This window comes from Anguilla rostrata, chromosome 1 (genome assembly GCF_018555375.3).
Source record: "Anguilla rostrata isolate EN2019 chromosome 1, ASM1855537v3, whole genome shotgun sequence".
Lineage (NCBI taxonomy): Eukaryota > Metazoa > Chordata > Actinopteri > Anguilliformes > Anguillidae > Anguilla > Anguilla rostrata.
Window position 1 is genome coordinate 80,781,126 of NC_057933.1, and position 12,988 is coordinate 80,794,113.

At 38.7% G+C, this 12,988-nt stretch overlaps 1 protein-coding gene and 1 long non-coding RNA gene across 7 annotated transcripts in view; both read left to right on the top strand.

Moving 5' to 3' along the window:
- LOC135237277 (uncharacterized) overlaps positions 1-12,988 on the top strand; it is a 96,187-nt gene that overhangs the window by 47,619 nt on the left and 35,580 nt on the right. The window lies entirely within an intron of this gene.
- Positions 10,933-12,111, top strand: LOC135237431 (uncharacterized). Its single transcript, XR_010324825.1, has 3 exons — positions 10,933-11,460; positions 11,628-11,718; positions 11,893-12,111. It is a non-coding gene; the product is annotated as an uncharacterized LOC135237431 (long non-coding RNA).

Sequence of the window (12,988 nt, forward strand, 5' to 3'; positions counted from 1 at the left end):
GCACCACTAGTTAAGAGGCCACGCATGCGTTGCAAGAGTACACCAGTCTCATCTCATCTTCCATGCGTATAGTTTGTGTCAATAAATGTTCTGAAAACCAAAAGCTGTCTTTGTTTCTGTCTTCTAAATGGCTCACTGAGTCTTTGTCTTAGTGGTGGGGAGGCATGCGGCCAGGTGTGAATAGCCTACTTAGCTGGCAGGTCGTCCTACCCAATGCATATTCATTACAGAAAGGCCATTTGCCCTCCCATTCTCACCTGGTGTTGAAAAAGAGTAGTCACAACACTAACTTTTAGCAATGTATTTTATATTTCTCATTGGATTTGCTGAAATATTGTCATCTTTTGATACCCAAGACCTTGATGAACACATTTCAGTGACCAAAAGTCTTAGTCACAATTGTTCAGTGTGCCTTATTACAACATTCCTGTGTATGTTCAAAACTACTGTTTACAGTTTGTGTATTTTTAGAGCAGTTTACAATCCACACATGATTATGACCTACTTACTGCTGCATATTTGCATATTATTGTAGCTGAGTCTGTGCTGAAAACAAAGATATGAAACACTTTGGAATCACTGTATATAAAGTTGATGAAATTTACACAAATGTCAGAGCATCGCACAATCACCAGTGTGCCTCATTTTACCCTTAGACCCCAGAGGGTTAAGCTCAGGGCAATACATACAAAAGGAGCCTTCTCTACGCCTGTTCACTCATTACACTCTAAACCACATCATGAGCTTATTTTTAATATTTTGCACAGCTGACTGGATTTTGGTTTAAGACCTCACCAGAGCTCCCATCAATGTGCACGGCACTGGGATTACACTTTTGCACAGGGTAAAGGAGAGCCCCCTACTGGCCGACCAACACATCATCCAGCAGTGCCTTAGTTTTCCCAGGAGGTCTCCCATCTGAGTATTAACTGAGTTTATATCTGCTTCCATCAGCAGGATAACATGAGAAAGGTACAGGGCGTTATGGCTGTTGGCTATACCAGCTACAAAGCTGATATTATGCTTTGTGCGCTTTATGCTGCATTATTATTATTTTTAAACCTCAATGAGAGTCTTGTATGCTGTGTCTATGACTGACCTATTTTTATAAACCATTGAACCATAACCGCAACCATCATGCAATACACCTAGGAAAGTGTTTACAGAAAAAATTGCTTGACAGATGGAGTGCATTTCTTGAACTGACTTGTACTTACAGTATGGGCCTATACAGTACAGCATATTTCCAAATTATTAATTTAGTGTTGATTAATTATCTAAAATATTTTCAGAATATTTTCTGAACAATGTTTTCAAAAGAAGGTAGGCTATACTTGATGCAAGCTTTTGCATAAAATATTTCAAGTTTATTGAGTGTCATTAATGCTGAGATTTTTTTTTTTACCCACGAAAATAATTGGTCATCGTCCTCTTTTGTCCTCCCTTTCTTCCTTTTTTATCCATCTTTCTTAAACTGTCGAATTGAAACAAAATAAAAAGTGGTGACTGGTGATCTGAAAATTGGTGGGGTGCAAAACTTTCCTTTAAACTAATCATTGATCTCAAACTGTTTTAATTAATTTTCAGTGATTAACAAGCATGCAAACCTCTGACTAATCAATTGGAAAGGGATCCAGCTTCTTTGCATTGTGTTAGGGAGATGAACTGATAAATGCGATTTAGAAAAATCAGTTTTAATCACTAAGCAGTGATGGAATCTTCCACCGATTGAGTATCAATACAACGAACCCACAAAATAGGCTATTCAATACTATTATATATAGCTCTCCCCAAATAGGCAGTTTTAGCGAGTAGCCTAGGCCTTATGGCCTACATTCATTTTCATTTGCAGTACAAAATTGTGCACATTTTTAATCAACATTGTTTGCAGATACATGCACTTCTTTCTCTGCACTTGAACTCACGGCAAATATCTACAATTCGTAGATTGTAAACAAAATTGAAGTGCAGGTTTTGTTTTTGCTGGGGTATTCTGAAAGCCAACATGGTAGATAACAGACTGGTGTATCTTGTTTAAGTGTAGACCACTTGGTGATTAAAACGGATTTTTAAAGGATAAATTAGATTTATGATTTAATCCCTCTAACACGATATGAAGACGCTGTATGTTAGGCTACTTGCCATTGATTAATCCGATCATTGGCACGCTTGATTGTAAAGGAAAATTACTAATGAAAACAGGTTGAGATCAATGATTAATTTAAAGGAAAGTTTTGTGCCTGGGTCTAAGGGGCGCAAGAAAGGGGTGGGGAGGGATGGGATGAACATCAACACTAATGGGTCAACATCATTCATTTTCCAAATTGAAATCAGCATCATAGAACTGGTGCTCCTGTATAACGGAAGACGTACAAAGATTGCATGTTACTCACACATACAAAGCACTGTCTATAAGTCATTCATTTAAACTGGCAAAATCTAGGCCTGCCATTAAAAGTATTGATATCAAAATTAGGCTGAGTTACAAGATTAATATTGCTCTTAGCACACAAATTACAGAATCTGTATTCCAATGCAATGCTGCCCAATGTTTCCTAAATTGTTTCAAATAGATTGGCCTTGATTTAATCCCAAAAACAAGCGTGGCACAGAGACATCAAAAGTCTCTCCCAGACGCTCTTCAGTGTAACTGTGGTTGTGATACCCAGGTACCAGTCTCTTCCTTTTCCTGTGTCTGGGTATCTGGACTGGCAAGGGAAAAGTCCCTGTACTTCATGGAATGGACAGTAGTCATTCAGGCGAGCTCCCAGTGGCAGGGCTTCGGATCCAGCAACATTTGTGTCTGTGGGGGCTGTTCAGGGGATGACAGGAGAGAACTGCTGGATTTGAGGCCTTTTGCTTTACAGACAATTCTGAAATGGAGGATTTGAAAGCAGTCGCAGTTTCTGTTAGGGGAGAGGCTGCAGCACCCAGGACCAGGAAGAATGGGGAGAACCAGAGGAGAGAGGAGAGAGCCAGCTGCTTCAGATCTGGAGCCATTTTCATCAAACATTTTGGGACGTATTTACAAGAGGAAGCATCCACCTGCTCCAATTTCATCAAACCTGCTTAACCGTCATCAAAAGTAAAAGGTTTCTTTATTAGTACCCAAGGATACATTTGTTTTGCAGAGAAAAGATGTAACATTCCACAGTTATAATGGACATTTGAATAACACAATACAGCAATACAATACAAAAAGAAACAAAATAAAAAGTCATAAAATAGGAGAAAGTTGTTAGAAAGTCATAAGACACATTTTGGGAGATACCTACTAGAGGAGAAAGCCAGCTGCTTCAAGTCTAGTGCCATTTTACCCTAAAATTTGCAGATAGGTATATACTTATAAAACATGGATCTGGCCTATAAAAGAGATAACATTACAATGAGACCCAAACAACATAATATGAAAATAAATATATTTGTTATTGAAAAAAATACATGGAGTCACAGACATTGCTAACGCTACAGAAAATCTAAATGAGGTAACTGCCTGAGATAATAAGGAAATATGAATTGTGATCCAGTGAAATCTATAGGAATTTCTCAATTAAAGAGTAAAAGTGAAATTATTATGCCAGTTTTCACAAATATATAAAAAAGTGTTTACACAGGGAGAAATTAGAAAAAAACTTAGATTTTATAGAGGATTATGTACTTAACGTTATATTCAGCTACTTTACCTTACATAGGTTGGGAGAAAATAGGCTAGATTCACAGGCGTTTCTTCTGTAATGACATAGAAGGATGACATGCGCATACAGAAGAAAAACATTGAGATGTGTACGGAAGGACAGTTGAAGTTACGTAGTGCTAGTTGTGGTCATCATAAAGTTCCAATTTTTCATTTTCATATGTGAGTGAACAACTAAATCGACATCCTCTGTTGCAGTGTTTTTTAAACTATGCATTGAGACCTGAAATGGGTGGCTAGAGTGTTTGAGGTGAGTCTCGGAACGAGTCGGCAGTCAACTAGGCTATGCTAGCATATGTGTTTGATGGGTCCCTAAAACTACTGCGCATTTCTAATTTAGGTAATAAAATTAGAGAAGTATTTCTAATTAGGGTCCCAGTATTTCAAATTTGGCTCCCAATATTACAAAGCTTAAGTTGGTATTTCTGGTTCTGTATGTGGAATGGGAGGCCTAACCCAGGAGGCTAATATGCTAATTGCTTTGTCCCCCTCGGTAAGGCCACTACTCTTTGTTTACACAGTTATTGATAAGATTCTTTCCATGGCACTTAATTTTTGAATGTAATTCCTTTTTCATTTTCATATGTGAGCGAACAATGGCATTGACATCTTCTATTACAGTGTATTTTAAACTATGCATAGGAAAAAAGTTTAAAATACACTGTAATAGAACAAAATTGATGCATATGACTGTGCTGAGAGACAGCTTTGTGCTTTCACAAGACTAATTAAGTGTAAATTTTCTCTTGCAGATGAAGAACACGCAGATCTAGTGCTTTCTCTTGCTGATGTCTTTTCAGAACATCGGTGAGGTTTGATTTTTTCTTTAAGTGCAATTCAGAGTGACTAGAATTATATTGAAACCATATAAGAATATTTGTCCACTTCAGTCAGATGAAATGTTCACTTAAATAATTTGATTCATTCTAGGATTCAGTGTAAAAGAGGCTTGATGTTTGACTACATGAGATCAGGTGGTCCAGCAGTGTGTGTCCCCAAAAGTAAAACATTTTTTTGCCTTAAGCCTATGTTATCGATACTGTTATCTAGATTTACACCATATCTTCTGATATAATTGTCTTATACAGTCACCTCTAAAATGGCGGGCATCCTTGATAAAAGGGAGCAAAAAGGCTGTATAAAATAACACAGGTTGTACGCAACATGTTATGCTCGAAAACACAGGAGCGAAAATATTTAATTCAAATAAAATTGTTGAGAAAATAATTTTTTGTACAATAATTTGTTAATAAATGATGTGATGTGTGTGTGTGTGTGTGTGTCTGTGTCTGTGTGTGTGTGTGTGTGCGTGCGTGTGTGTCTGTGTGTGTGCATGTGCACATGTGTCTGTGTGTGTCTGTGTGTGTGTGTGTGTGTGCGTGTGTGTGCATGTGTGTCTGTGTGTGTGAACTTGTTTTACGATGCAGAAGTTATTTCATGTGCAGAAGCTGTGTACTGTATAAAGGAATTGCCCTGCAATGTCACTAAGTGCTTTAAAATTAGGGACTTAGAAAACAGCGTCTGCAGCTCCATCCAGCAAACAGAACACTGTAGTATCAGTGGAACCCGCATCAAGTTGAAATGTGAGGCACAATTAACATGCTTCTGCAATGAAGAAGGTCCGTTTGAACTGGATGGTGAGATAGCCTACAAGTCTGGTGCTGGCTGTTCGTAAGAATGGGCTGAGAAGCCATTTTATTTAATTTAATTTAATTTCTATACTTGTTACTGGAACTCCTGTGTTAAGGACTGCTGGTAATGAAAACATTTCTTATTGGCAAATGTGTCTTTATTGTTTTTTTATTTTTTTATTTTTGGTTTGGATTCAATTAACTTCAATAAAATTCAATGAATTTAATTAATTAGCAATCAAAAGAAACTTACCATTCCTGAGTTTATGAAGAACAGGTATAAATTATTTTTATTTGGCAGTTATTGGTCATTAAGAATAAATATTGATTAAATCCCAGCCTTTGTTTTTTCTCTCACAATGACCAAAATAATCTGCATATACAGCCCAGATTCCCCTTAGAAATGGCACATATTCCCAATATCCTCATCAAAAACAAAACAAAAACCCTCTCATACCATATTCTATAGGATAAAGAACTACTGTCTGTTGGTGACCAGGATAATATGGAAACTAATATTACATTACATTACAGGCATTTAGCAGACGCTCTTATCCAGAGCAACTTACACAACTTTTTACATAGCATTTTACATTGTATCCATTTATACAGCTGGATATATACTGAAGCAATTTCGGTTAAGTACCTTGCTCAAGGGTACAACGGCAGTGTCCTTACCCGGGAATCGAACCTCCGACCTTTCGGTTACAAGCCCAGTTCCTTACCCACTGTGCCACACTCCATCCTACATAATAAAATATTTACCCAATGGCAATCCGTCAACTGCCACGCAAACGGTGTTACCTCCTGAGCTATCACCGTTTGCGTGGCAGTTGGAGGATTGTTGGTTAAAACCCCGCCCTAGGCATATCGAAGTTATCAGTAATCTCTTTTGGATTTTCCCTTGCTGGTGTGTTTGCTTGTTTCACGGACTGACCTTGTTGTATTTGACTTTGGCTCTGTTTTTTGGATTCTGATTTTTGGATTACATATTGGACTTGTTTTGCCTGCTTGTAACCTTTTCTCTGCTTAGGAGTGTTGTCTTTTTGTCTATTTCAGAATTTTTTAATTTTTGTGTTTTTTTCTTTTCCTTCATACAGAATGCCCACTATCTTCAGTGAAGGTACTGGGACACAGGAGATTGATCTGGAAAAGAGGATCTGAAAGCAGCCCCTGTTCTTATCAGGGGAGACTACAGCACCCAGGATCAGGAAGAATGGACAGAACCAGAGGAGAGAGCTGCTTCAGATCTGGAGCCATTTTCATTAAATATTAAATATTTTCTCGAAAATTTTGGAAGATCATCAAACAAGGTTTCTTTACTAGTGCACAAGGATAAAAAATAAAATTATTCAGCGCTCAAGAATTGAAAATACAAACAGGAAAGTGTCTTTTCTGCTGTTTTAGCACAGATTGGCATTGCACACACAAGTGTGGCAGTGGCCGAAAGCCGTTGCTGCTGCTGCTGCTCCATTGACTATATAGTTTACACAGTACCGTCTTCCTATTTTTCTTCTCTATCTGAGATTCCGACAGAAAGAGGAGGGCTAACATGAAAAAAATCTCCAAAAGAATCCTGTTGGAATTTTACAATGTGTGAAGCTGCATGATTCCCAGTCTTTGCAGAATCTTAAAATGTGTGCACCTCTAGGAGTAAAACCCTTGACTTTTACAGATTGTTGTTAAATGTGAGTAGGTGTATCAGACTTTAGTCGTCTTAAAGTCATCTAGTGTATGGGAGGCATAATCTACAAGTCTTTGGACTGCGGGTGTAAGCTAGAACACCCAGAGGAAGCCCACATGGACCCGAGGAGAACATGCAGGCTCCACACGGAAAGGCTCCGGCTGGGATTCGGACCTGGGACCTTTTTGACGCCCCACTGCCCTGCCACGTCTGACGTTCCATTTGGTCTGGAGTCAATGGCGCTGTCCTCCTCCAAAAATTACACACCACACAGAATGAAGCCTGAACACATGCTGGAGTACAGGTCCGAAAATAAAACTTATCATTTTCACTTTTTGGCTTGCTCCAGATTTCTGAATTCCTGAAATTTGTTGTTCGTTCGAAACAAAGATCTAAGATTTGCAGGAAAGTGTACTTCTGTTGCGATGTACAACGCATGCGCTCACAAGGGAAGCTTGAAGAACAGGGGAAGGTTTGAGAAACATGCATGGGAGTGTTAACGCATGCGCTCACCCACAATAAGTAGCACACACGTGAACCTGATTCTGATTAGGCAAATGTTATTTCAGTGCTAGTTTGTACTTGGCAGGATTGTTGTTTGCTGAACAGGTTACTCTACAGGGTTGAAGTCCTGATCTGTGGTCACTTCTTGCACTACGATCTCTACTTCACTCTAGTGTTTCTTTTGCACCTCTGCATCTTGAACTAATGCACTTGTTGTACGTCGCTCTGGATAAGAGCGTCTGCTAAATCGCTCTGGATAAGAGTGTCTGCTAAATGCTTGTAATGTAATGTAATGTAATGAAGCACGGCCATTTTGTACCCAAACGCATGCCACACATTTGCAATTAAGCCACCCGCTTAAAATATGGAGCCATTTTCTTAGATTTTGGAAAGTCATCAAACAAGGTTTCTTTACTTGTGCACAAGGATAAAAAAAAACATTCAGTGCTCAAGAGTTTAAAATACAAACAGGCGCATATCTTTTCAGCTGTTTTTGCACAGATTGGCATTGCGCACACAAGTGCGGCAGTGGCCAAAAGCCATTGCTACTGCTGCTCCTGCTCCATTGCCTATTTAGTTTACACAGTACCATCTACCTATTTTTCTTCTCTGAGTTTTCGACAGGAAGTGGAGGGCTAACATGAAAAATATCATAAAAAGAATCCTGTTGGAATCTTACAATGTGTGAAGCTGCATAATTCCCAGTCTGTGCACCTCTAGGAGTAAAACCATTGACTTGGACAGATTGTTGTCAAATGTGAGTGAGTGTGTCAGACTTTAGTCGTCCTAAAGTCATCTAGTGCATGGGAGGCATAATCTACAAGTCTTTGGACCTATACACACATTCAGACAATAGCATAAAATAATATGCAACACTTTTCCTATTATACTAATTTAAGGCAAAATGTTTCAACACTTCATTTCTGTTTTTGCCCACCATCTTCAGTGAAGGGAATTCGTACCGAATGGACACAATCTTCAGCGAAAAGACTGGGACACAGAAGATTGTTCTAAAAAAGAGGATCTTATAGTAGCCTCAGATCCTATCAGGAGAAATGGCAGCAGCCAGGATTAGGAAGAATGGAGAGAAAGAAAAGAGTGAAGAGAGAGTCACCTACTTCATATCTGGTATCATTTTCATCAAACATCTTTGGAGATACCTTCCAAACGGAGAGTTCCATCTGCTTTAAGCCTGGGGTCATTTTCTTCAAAGTACACAAGGAATCATTTTTATTTCAAATACAAGATTCAGTCTTCCAGAGGTAAAACAGACATCAGAACATCACAAAACAGCAATACAAAAGACATCACAATTAAAAGTCAGAAAATAGATAAAAGTCATATAAAAGTCAAAAACATTTTGGGGAATACTTGCAAGATGAGGAGATCCACCTGCTTAAAATCTGGAGCCATTTTCACGACACATGTTGAATGTTATGTCCATTTCAACAAGTTTCAAACAACGGAAAATTAAAATAAATAAACTTGTCATAAAAAATGGACACATAGACAACTCCAAAGCTACAAGAACAGTAGAGGAGAGAAGCAAAGAAGAATTGTGATCGAATTAAATCTACAGGAATCTCCCGATCAAACAGTAAAAGTGCGATATTCAGTTGTCGTACCTTCCCATATTTGAAATGCGTTTCTTACGTAATGACGTACAGTGCGCACGCTGTAGCATATAAAGGATTGCGCGGGAGTACAAGATCCTTTCTCTTTTAAATACGACAGACAACAGGTGAGTCCCGCTAGTTTTAATTATTTTCATTATTATTTTGATTTAATTATTTTAAATTATGTTTCACTCTGTTTCACTTTCATGTGTGCATCGTATGGTATAGACATGTGTACTGGAAGCTAAAGAAAAATGTCCTGAGGAGTTTTAGCGACAACAGGAGCAAAAGAAATGCTGTGTAATGCTCAGCTTTGCCATGCAAAGAACCATCGTTACGTGTTTGAGCTTTTCTCGCCACCATCTGAATTAAGGGACTTGAACACAACAAAAAACTTCATAGAACGGGCACATTGTTGATAAAATTATGTCCTCAAATAAGAGTTTTTACTCTTTTACATCTTAAATTATACAATTTAAAATTTTTGTTGTGTTCAAACACGTGGTGATGGTTCTTAGCATGGCAAAGCATAGCATCACATAGCATTTCTTTTGCTCTTGTTGTCGCTAAAACTCCTCAGGACATTTTATATTTTCTTTAGCTTCCAGTACATGTCTATACCAATATATTATGCCTATAATTACACACAAACTGAAATCACAGTTAAAATAACAGGTACGTGTAGGTTTTTATGATTACAATGCTCTGCGCTTCTCTACATTGCTAATTTGGCTTTCCTGTTTATGGGTCACAAAGTTTAGCAAAATAAGGAAGCCATACATTTGGCTTCTACAAGACAATAAATGCAACAAAAATCTCTTATTTAATTTCTGTGTTAAATTCCTTATTTTGCTCACGTGAAGGTGAGCGGCGCTAGTTGCACTTATTATAAAGCTAGTTATTATTTCTTTTTTCACTTTCATATTTGAGTGAACAACAGCATCGTCATCCTCTATTGCAGTGTTTTTTTTAACTATGCGTAGGAACCTAAAATCGGTGGCTGGAGTGTTTGAGGTCAGTCTCCTAATGAGTCGGCAGTCAGCTAGGCTATGTTAGCCTGTGTGTCTGATGGGTCCCTTAAACTACTACATATTTCTCATTCTGGTCCCAATATTAGAGAAGTATTTATAATTTGGGTCCCAGTATTAGAGAAGTATTTTTAATTTGGATCCCGATATTTAAAAGCTTAAGTTGGTATTTCATGTTCCGTGTGTGGAAAGAATCGGAGGCCTGACCGGGAAGCTAATATGCTAATTGCTTTGTCTCCTACGGTTAGGCCGCAACTTTTTGTTTATACAGTTATTGATAAGATTCTGTCCATGGCACTTCATTTTTTAATGTAATTCCTTTTTCACTTCCATATTTGAGTAAACAACAGCATCGTCATCCTCTGTTCAAGTGTTTTTTAAGCATCGGAACTCAAATTTGCTGGCATTTGAGGATGGTGCCGGAAGGAGCCGACAGTCTGATAGGCTATTGTAGCATATGTGTTTGATGGGTCCCTAAAACTACTACATATTTCTAATTTTGGTTCCTAGGTTGTACGTTCATGTAATTCTTTATGATCATAGCTAAATATTTTATTAGCAACTCCAAATAATGAACCCAAACTTTGTCCAGCTTCAAGTACTTTGATTACACCAGGCTATGTTTACATTGTGTGCGATAAGATAGCTTGAGTTTTACATGTAATATAAAAACACAAAGTTTAGCAAAATTTGGCTTCTACAAGACAATAAATGCAACAAAAATCTCTTATTTAATTTCTGTGTTAAATTCCTTATTTTGCTAAACTTTGTGACTGTTACGTCCCCTGCCTCTGCTTGCCTGGGTAGTGTAGGTGGAGGTAGTTGCTTAATTACCTAATTGCCTGATTGCTTCCACCTGCCTGTGGCCCAATATAAGCCCAGTAGTACGAGGCAGGGGAGTGATTTTTTTCTTTTGGGGCTTGTGATTTGTGGGGAGAGCTTTGGTTTTGTGAACTTTGTGTGTTTTTGTTTGTAATTTAGATTAATAAATGTCTGGGTTGGTTTGTTAGATCAGTTTCTGTCTTGTTTTTGATCCATCTGGGCTTTGTTTGTTGCGGCCAGGCGAGCCAGCCGTAACAGTGACCCATAGGCAGGAAAGCCAAATTAGCAATGTAGAGAAGCGCAGAGCATTGTAATCACAAAAACCTACACGTACCTGTTATTTTAACTGTGATTAACCCCCCCCCCGCCCCCCATTTCTCAAATTGAGACATTATCAATGGACTGCAGCAATTTTTCACAGGTGATCACTCCACAACTGAAGTGTCAGAAAGGATCAACACCAACACGACCGAGTCATCAGGTAAACCTTTGGATTTTTAATACATTTTTTACATCAAGCCATACACTTGGCTTCTAAAAGACAATAAATGCAACACAAATCTCTTATTTAATTTCTGTGTTAAATTTAGGCAATGACACTATCTTTATCCAAAGTTGTGGTATCTAACTGAAATTCCCTTGGTTCAGGTTTCAACATGACCCCACTGAAGATTCTTGCTGCTGCAGTTCCTCGAATTATTGATACATACCGTAACATGAAGGCCATTCAAAATCAGAGGTAGGCAACTCAAGCAGGGCACGTTTTCATTATCACCAGTTACACTGGCCAAATTAATGGACTTGTGATTGGAATGTTGGGGGGGGGGTGTAGTTGTGAATGATCTTCACTGAACAAATTAAACACTGTGTTGAATCAATAGGCTCCTAATTAGGTTGTTAATTCGTTGATCAGGCACAGGGAGCCACTGCTGGATCGGACAGACCCACAGAGACAGCCCCTGGAGCACGGCCAAAACGACAGGAATGACGCCTCAGTACAACACTCCCCCTGGTCCACAAAGATGGAGATGCCGCTTGCTCCGCCCCAAGTCCAGGAGAGGTCGGAGCTTGCTGATTGGGGTGGCAATGGTGATGGGAAGGGGGAGGGATTAATTTTATGAGTTTGTTAGGATTTTTCCCCCATTAAATTTTTAATAAATGAAATGATTGACGTCATTTTTTTTGCTTCATATTTTATGACTTTTCCTAATTTAATGGGGACAACTGGGTAAACATAAAATAAACATGATATGTTTTCAATGTCCTGTACACATTTTGACCCCCAATTTGACCCCAGGCTGTTTTAGCTGTATAAAACATAAGAAACATCAGCATTTTACACACATTTGTTTTGGATGATATTGAGGTCACTATAACATGCAATTTTATAATCTTCAAAAAACTTCCCTCAGCTTTAGGGCCCTAACCTAACATAACCATACCTGTAGTAGTGCTAGAACCACTGATAGTTCACTTTCCCGCGCCGTGGGGGAGGGGAAATATGGTTCCTGCAAGGACATTGATAGTTCACACAACATAGGGGAGGAGCAAACATAAAAGCTTGCACAACAGCCTTCTAAACCATTTCTCTTGGTGCTCTGTGTGCTCTCTTTATGCTCTCTCTCAATTGAAATTTTTTATGAGAATGAGACCCTTAGTGTTGACCCTCCTGTTGTCTCTCAACCACCAGCAGACACGTAACCTTCCAAAAATGGAAAGTTATTATGGTCCCTCTCCCAACTTGAACAACAGGGTAGACTTAGTGCTGCTAATGTCATCAAAATGGTTCCAGGCCCCACCAGATATGCTGTCAGCCATGCCCAAGACATAAAATCAGCATTTGAGCTCTTCGAAACACCATCAATCGAAAAGGATATACTTGAGATGACAAACTTAGAAGGGAGGCACGTGTATGGGGACAGTTGGAAAGACTTGGATATGACCCACTTGCAAGCCTACATTGGCTTGCTCATTTTGGCAGGAGTCTAGAAGTCAAAAGGCAAAGCAAC